This window comes from Oratosquilla oratoria, chromosome 8 (genome assembly GCF_046742065.1).
Source record: "Oratosquilla oratoria isolate Oo_2021 chromosome 8, ASM4674206v1, whole genome shotgun sequence".
NCBI classification, from domain to species: Eukaryota; Metazoa; Arthropoda; class Malacostraca; order Stomatopoda; family Squillidae; genus Oratosquilla; species Oratosquilla oratoria.
The window spans coordinates 29,201,663-29,209,393 of NC_134784.1; positions in this window are offsets into that span (position 1 = coordinate 29,201,663).

The window sequence follows — 7,731 nt, forward strand, 5'->3', positions numbered from 1 at the left end:
ACCATGGTCTTGGATCACGTGTCGGACTCGTGATCTTCCGTGTATGTGTGCGTGCGTGTGTGTGTGTGTGTGTGTGTGTGTGTGTGTGTGTGTGTGATTCACCATGGTCTTGGATCACATGTGGGACTCGTGATCTTTCGTGTGTGCGTGCGTGCGTGCGTGCCTTTTGGTTTCCATAGAAACATAAAATATATGCAAGAATAACTACATGACCATATATCTGCATGCTTAATGCATGCACGCAAGTCCCCAGCATGAATGCATGAATTTGTTAAGGTCTGTTTTACCTCTTCAGAAGCTACGATATACGCCCTTACTGAATATTTACAATGCTCCTTGTCTCTATATATGAACCTTGTGTAAGGTAATTATACATATATGTGTATATATAATGTATGTATGCATGTATGTAGTTGTATTTATGTATGCATGTATGTAATTGTATTTATGTATGCATGTGTGTAATTGCATTTATGCATGTATGTTTATGTATGTATAATTTTACCTACATTTATGTACGTATATATGTACATGTATGTATATATGTATGTACTCGTATATGTTTTCTCCTAACTTCCTGTCTTGTGTCTACAATACCCCAACTAGAATTTCAGCATGACCTTTTGGACTTCTATCTAGACCCCATTTGAACTATCTAGACCTCATTTAAACTCCATTAATACCTTTTGGACCCCCATCTAGAACTTCAGCACCGCTTGGACTCCAAACTAGAACTCCCTTACCTCTTGGATCCCGTCTAGAATTTCAACACCTTGGACCCCTTCTAGAATGTCAACACCTTGGACCCCTTCTAGAACTCCAATAAAACCTTCTGGACCCACGTCTAGAATCTTCAACAACACCTATCGGACGCCCTTCTAGAACTTCAGTAATACCTTTGGACCCCCATCTAGAACTTCAGCACCGCTTGGACTCCAAACTAGAACTCCCTTACCTCTTGGATCCCGTCTAGAATTTCAACACCTTGGACCCCTTCTAGAATTTCAACACCTTGGACCCCTTCTAGAACTCCAATAAAACCTTCTGGACCCACGTCTAGAATCTTCAACAACACCTATCGGACGCCCTTCTAGAACTTCAGTAATACCTTTGGACCCACATCTAGAACTCCATTAACGCCTTTTAGACCTCCATTCGTTCTTGGACACCAATCTAGAACTTCGACAAGACCTATTGGACTCCCTTCTAGAACTTCAGTAACTCTTGGACCCACATCTAGAACTCCATTAACGCCTTTTGGACCTCCATTCGTTCTTGGAGACCCATCTAGAACTTCGACAAGACCTCCTGGATCTCCATCAAGAACTCTAGAACTTTTCGAACTGACAACAACGTAACCTCTAGATTTTGTTTTCGTTAAACCTAGTCAATTTAACTAAATGAACCCAACTTTAACTGGTTTAACTTAACTATGGGAAAAGGTAGAATGAAGACAAAACGAGATATTTGTTAATTTTTGGAATATTTGATAAATATTTGTTAATTGAATTTCTATTTTCTTAATCAGGAAGTATTTCATCTGATAGAAATTCTTTAGTATTAACAACTTCGCCAACCGTGTAGTTAATGAATGGAATAAACTTCCTGCAGAGGTAGTGCAGTGTAGTTCAGTTCGAAGCTTTAAGATTCGTTTAGATAAACACCTAAGCAAGATGCTGTAATGATTGACATTTATTTGTATATTATTTGTTTATTTGGTTGTTATTGTTTGTTTATTAGTATTTGCTTGATTTTTATTTATTATTTATCTGTCAATTTACTATTATTTACAATTTATCTGTTTGTTTATTATTTAACTTCACCTATGCATTTATTTAATTTATTATTGTCTATATTATTATAATTTTCATATTTATTTTTCTTTGATATATTTATCATTATTATATTTTTTCTGCATCCGACCTAGTTATGGACCAAAAGGTCTCCTATCGGCATGCTCCGCCTTTGTAATCCTTTGTAACTAAAAGAAAGACTTCACTAAGCTTAATCGATGTATCAACAACTCTTAACTTCCATCTTAACCATTATCTCCGGTATATAACCCTTATCTCCTATCTCCTATTCTCCAGTCACTGTCCTCTGCGTATCTCCATCTTCCCCTTACGTCTCCTTCCGTATATATTATCTCCACATTATCTCCTCTCCTGGAAGCCATTTCTCCAAGATCTCCTCCCGTTATCTCCCGCTAAACCTCTTCTCCTGTCTTTAATTCCTTGTTTCTTCCAGTCTGTGGGATCTCCATCCCGCATCTCAGGTTGTAAAGGACTTTGGTCTTTGTGGGCGATGGTAATAAAGGTCATTATTGCATGACGACGTAAATATTTTTCTTTTAAATCTTATTTGCATTCTCTTTTAACTTTATGTCTCTCAGGTCCTTTCTGTCTGTCTGTCTGTCTGTCTGTTTTGTCTTGCCTTTCTGTCCTGTCTCTCTGTCTGTTTGTCTGTCTCTCATTTCTGCCTGTCTGTCTTGTCTCTATCATTTCTGCCTGTTTTGTTTCTCTGTCCTGTTTTTCTGTCTGTTCTGTCTATCTTGTCTCTGTCTTGTCTCTTTGATCTGTCTGGTTGTCTGCCCAGTGTACTTGTCTGGCTGTATCTGTCTGTTTTGTCTCCCTGTCCTGTCTGTCTGTCTGTTCTGTCTATTTGTCTGTCCGCCTATCTGTCCTGTCTGATATTCTGTCTGTCTATCTCAACGCTGTCTACCTTACTGATACCGTTTGTTTGTTTTGTTTAATTTGATCATGTACAAAATTTTCTTATTTATTATCATGTATATATACTTATTTGCTTTTTATTATTTTTTTCATTTATTGATTTATTTTCATGTATATATTTTTATTTGTTTATTAATTAATTAACAAATTTATTTATTTTCATGTATATATTCTTATTTTTTATTGATTAATTAATTCATTTATTTATTCATTTTCCTGGACTATCTCGGTCTTCCTGTGTGTATCCTTCCATTGCTCTATGGTCGCTTCTGTGTCTGTTCTCTTTTGCTTTTAATTAATTCCCCCCTTTTTTTTTTATTCTTTTGTATGTTCATCCACATTTTTTAATAACATTTTCACACATCTCTCCCTCTCTCTTCCCCTCTTTCTCTCTCTCTCTCTCTCTCTCTCTCTCTCTCTCTTATTCTAATCATGGTTAGTCTTCACACTGAGCGTGCCTTCCTCTTTAGGATTTGAGAGGACAAAGGCGGTAATGCACGTTTGAGATTCGAAGCTGGGGGGGCAGTTCTCCCCTCTCCCCTTCCCCCTTTCCCTTTCCCCCTCTCCCTTTCCCCCTCTCCCCTTCCCCCTCTCCCCTTCCCCCTCTCCCTTTCCCCCTCTCCCTTTCCCCCTTTCCCTTTCCTCCTCTCCCTTTCCCCCTCTCCCCTTTCCCCTTCTCCCTTTCCCCCTCTCCCCTTTCCCCTTTCCCCTCCCCCCTCTCCCCTTCCCCATCTCCCCTTTCCCCCCTCCCTTCCCCCTCTCACTTTCCCTCTCTCCCTGTCCCCCTCTCCCCTTCCCCCTCTCCCTTTCCCGTCTCCCCTTCCCCCTTTCCCCTCTTCCCTTCCCCCTCTCCCTTTCCCCCCTCTCCTTCCCCCTCTCCCCCTACCCCTCTCAAAAATATTGGGGGCAATCCTTCCTCTCCCCTCCCCTCTCCCATTCTTCCTCTCCCTTTATTCCCCTCCATCTCCCTTTATCCCCCTACCTCTCCCTTTCCTCCCCTCTCCCTAAAAAAAAAAAAAAAAAAAAAAAAAAATAGGGAAGAAGGACAATCTCTCCCTCCCCCTCCCCACCTCATCTCCCCCCACTCTCCTTCCCCTCTCCCCCCCCAAAAAAAAAAACATAAAATAAATGGGTTCGTTCCCCCTTACCCCGACGCTTTGGTATTCATTTGTCCTACGTTCATTTACACGTTCAATCGTACGTTCGCCAGAACGTTCATTTGTTTGTTTTGATCGTCTGCCATTTGTTTGTGTCTTGGACTCGGAACTATCTGATTCTTTTCCCGTGTCCTTCTCTCCTCCCCCCCTTTCCCCCCTACTTCCCCCTATTCCCCCCTATTCCCCCCTTTTCATCCTCCGAGCCCCTCTCCCCTTCTGCCCTCTCCTCCTTCTCCCTCTCTCCCCTCTCCCCCTCTCCCTTTCCCATTTTCCTCTTCCGTCCTCCCTTTCCCCTCCTCACTCTCCCCTCCCCCATTCCCCCTCTTTCCTCCTCCCTTCCTCCTCCCCCTTTCCCCTCTCCCCTTTTCCTCTTCCCCTTCTCCCTCTTTTTCTCCCTCTCCCCTCCCCATTCTCCCTCTCCCGTCCCCCATTCCCCATCTCTCCTCCCCCTCTCCCTTCCCCCTTTCCCCTTCCCCTTCTCCTCCTTACCCCTCTTCCCTCCCCCATTATCTCTCTCCCCTCCCCTCTCCCTCCCTCCTTTCACCCCTCCATCCCCCTTTCCCCCCCTCTGTTCCCCGGTTCTCCGACTTTTCCCCTCTCCCCCCTCCCTACTCCTCCTTCAACCCACCCGAAATCTTAGCCTCATTTGTTAGATTACACTCTTGATATATTTTATTATGGTTCGACGATTTTCGATTTGCCGAAGAGATATTTTCCCTAGTTTTTTTTTTTTTTTTTTTTTTTTTTTTCTGATGGGAGAAGTACCAGTGACTGAAATGAATAAAATCGCCTGGCGACAGCAAGAGGTACAAATGGACAAGTACCATCCGGTACGCAAGGCTATCCTGATGAAAGCCTTATTTTTGTCCTTATCGTACTGTATCGCGGAGTTGCTGCGTTATGCAACACCAATTTTCGTTGATGAAAAGAACACAATGACCATATATGGGCAATTTGATGAAGAAAGCCTTCGGAGCTTAGACCATTTGATTGCAGTCCGCGCTCAACGTAGTCTCTTCCTCCTCCTCCTCCTCTTCTTCCTCTTCCTCTTCTTCCTCCTCCTCTTCCTCCTCTTCCTCTTCCTCCTCCCCCTCCTCTTCCTCTTCCTCCTCCTCCCCCTCCTCTTCCTCCTCCCCCTCCTCTTCCTCCCCATCCTACTCCCTCTCATCTTCCTCTTCCTCTTCCTTCTCCCCTCCTCTTTCTTCTCCCCCTCCTCTTCTTCCCCGTCCTACTCCCTGTAATCTTCCTCTTCCTCCTTCACCTATCCTCCTTCCTCTCTTCCTCTCACTCCTCTTCCTCCCCGTCCTCTTCTCTCATCTTCCTCTTCCTCCTTCACCTCATCTTCCTCTCCTTCTTCCCCTTCTACTCCTTCCCATCCCCTCCTTTTCCTCCATCCTAACACTCCTTTTTTCTCCCCCTCCCTCCTACTCCTCCACTTCCCCCTCCTCCACCTCCCCCTCCTCCTCCCACTCCCCCTCCTCCCTCTCCTCCTCCCTCTCCTCCTCCACCCCCTCCTCCTCCTCCTCTTTCCCTTCCTCCCCTCCTCCTCCTCCACTTCTGCCTCCTCCAACACTATCCCTAAGATCCCACCCTCCACTCTCCTCCACCGCCTCCACCTCCACAGCCTTCCCCTCCACCACCTCCATCACTTGTGTAATGTCACTTTATGGAGGACTTGAGCGGCGGGTTGACTGCTTCAATTCGGTGACTGTCTTTGGCAGTTCTGTTCTGGGCTGAAACAGAACGATTTTATTCAGCTGAGGAAGTGGGGAAGGAACTACGTGGGGTCACGGTCGGCTGGGGTCCCTATTTGGAACATAGTGTACCCCCCAAAAAAAAAAAAAAAATAAATAGATTATATCTATATAATCTAGTATTGGTGGGAACAAGAATCTAGTCAACACGTCGCAATATTGAAGGGGTTATAGATAACCTAGAAGGGTGAGGGTGAGAGGGAGAGGTGTATTCTAGAGGCACTCCCAAGAACCCTGTGGGGCTTCCCTATCTGCTTTTGGGGGAAGAGAAGAAGAAGAAGAAGAAGAAGAATAGCTTCTGTCGTTGTTTGAATCCGTCACGGTGGAATTCGGATGAGGATGAGGAAGAAAAGGAGGGAGAGGAGGAGGAGGAGGAGGAGGAGGACTTCCAAGGATAAGGTCGGCTGTTGTTAGTATGAACTGTAGTTTACCAGCGTTTCTATCCCTTGTGGATAATCTCGTGACGAGGATGAAGTTGGAGGGGGAGGGGGGGAGGTGGAGGAGAGTTTGGGGTCTGTAGATCATATAAAGGGAAGAGGAGAATTAGGCACTGCATCTAGCAGTGCCAGGGTGCCAGTGTAAGCAGTGAAGGGCGCGGACGAAAGCACACATACACATACACGCACACACACACACACACACACACACACACATACCCGCGCAGTGCCAAAAACCAAGATTTTTTTTTTTTTTTTTTTTTTTAGGGGGGTTGGGGTGGATGGGTGTAGGTGGGCGATACAGCCGGATGTCAAAGTTCGTCGACATCTTGTTAATCTCCTTTAGTAACAAAAGACTCGAGATCACAGGATTTATAGATTTTCTAAATATTCCTGATGACCAGTAGTGTTGCATCGGAACGTTACAACAAAGAATTTATATCTTTTGATGTCATCGCTGCCCTCTTAATATATAATAAAGAAGATAACAAATTGATAAATAGATGAATAAATATTTTTATAATGAAACGTTTATTAAAAACATAGGAAGTTGATAACATGCAGAGCCATCTGTAGGCAAACGGAAGAACTACAAAGCTGTCGGCGAACTTTTGAATCCTGTTGTACACTTTCGATAGTAAAAGAGCAAATGTACGTTTACATGTACACATATACATACATGCGTCTACTAGTGTATACAAACTTACACATATATTTCGCATATATACATTACATACATCTATAGATACATTATATCTGTGTGCATGTGTTTGTAATATAACATGGGTTTGGACCACGTGCTAAACTCGTGATTGCCAGCTATTAGCCTTCAGAGTGAGAGCCTAGGGGTCGTATATCATGTGCGTGTGTATGTCTTTGTTAATGTGTGTGTGATTCACCATTGTCTTGGATCACGTGTTGAAATTGTTATCGACAGCTATTTCCCTCCCGGAGGAGAGCTCAGAACTTATGTATGACCTATCTATGGGTAATGCTGTGACGTTACACGCACACAACCCCAGCTCCCCGCCCACGAAAGATGGAGTAACGACTCGTAGCGCAGCGATACTGAGATTATTTCCGTCCTGGGTGGGATTCGAACCCGGACCGCCGTAGTGGCTGCCGGGAACTGTACCAACTGTGCCATAATGTGTGTGTGTGTGTGTGTGTGTGTGTACGTATGTGTGCACATGTGTGCGTATGTGTGTGTTTCTTAAGTGTATCATACCTCAGGCAACCCTATTTGCAGGAAATGATTTGTAGTAGTGAGCTCCGGCAGTAAAACATAAAGTACCAGTTCCCATCAACAGCTGGTTGTGCTACAGCTGGTTATGGAGGTGCCAGATGGGCCCTGTAGCCCAGGTTTACAATGAGAATAGAATACATTGACATAGAATACAACAGCTGTATTCTAGCAATGAGTTAGTCACTTTTTTTTTTTTTTTTGCGAAATTTTATGTACCGGTTTATGTCTAGTCTGACACCCTTTTTTAGGCGAATAATTTCGTCTTTGTTTAAAAAAAGAATGATTATAAAAAAAAAGAACCAACTATCATAGTGGGGTTCATGTTGGATCCAATTTTTTATTCATACAAACTATCTATTAATGCAATTTGCAACAATGTTTCAGTATAAGCCTGTATATCAGCAA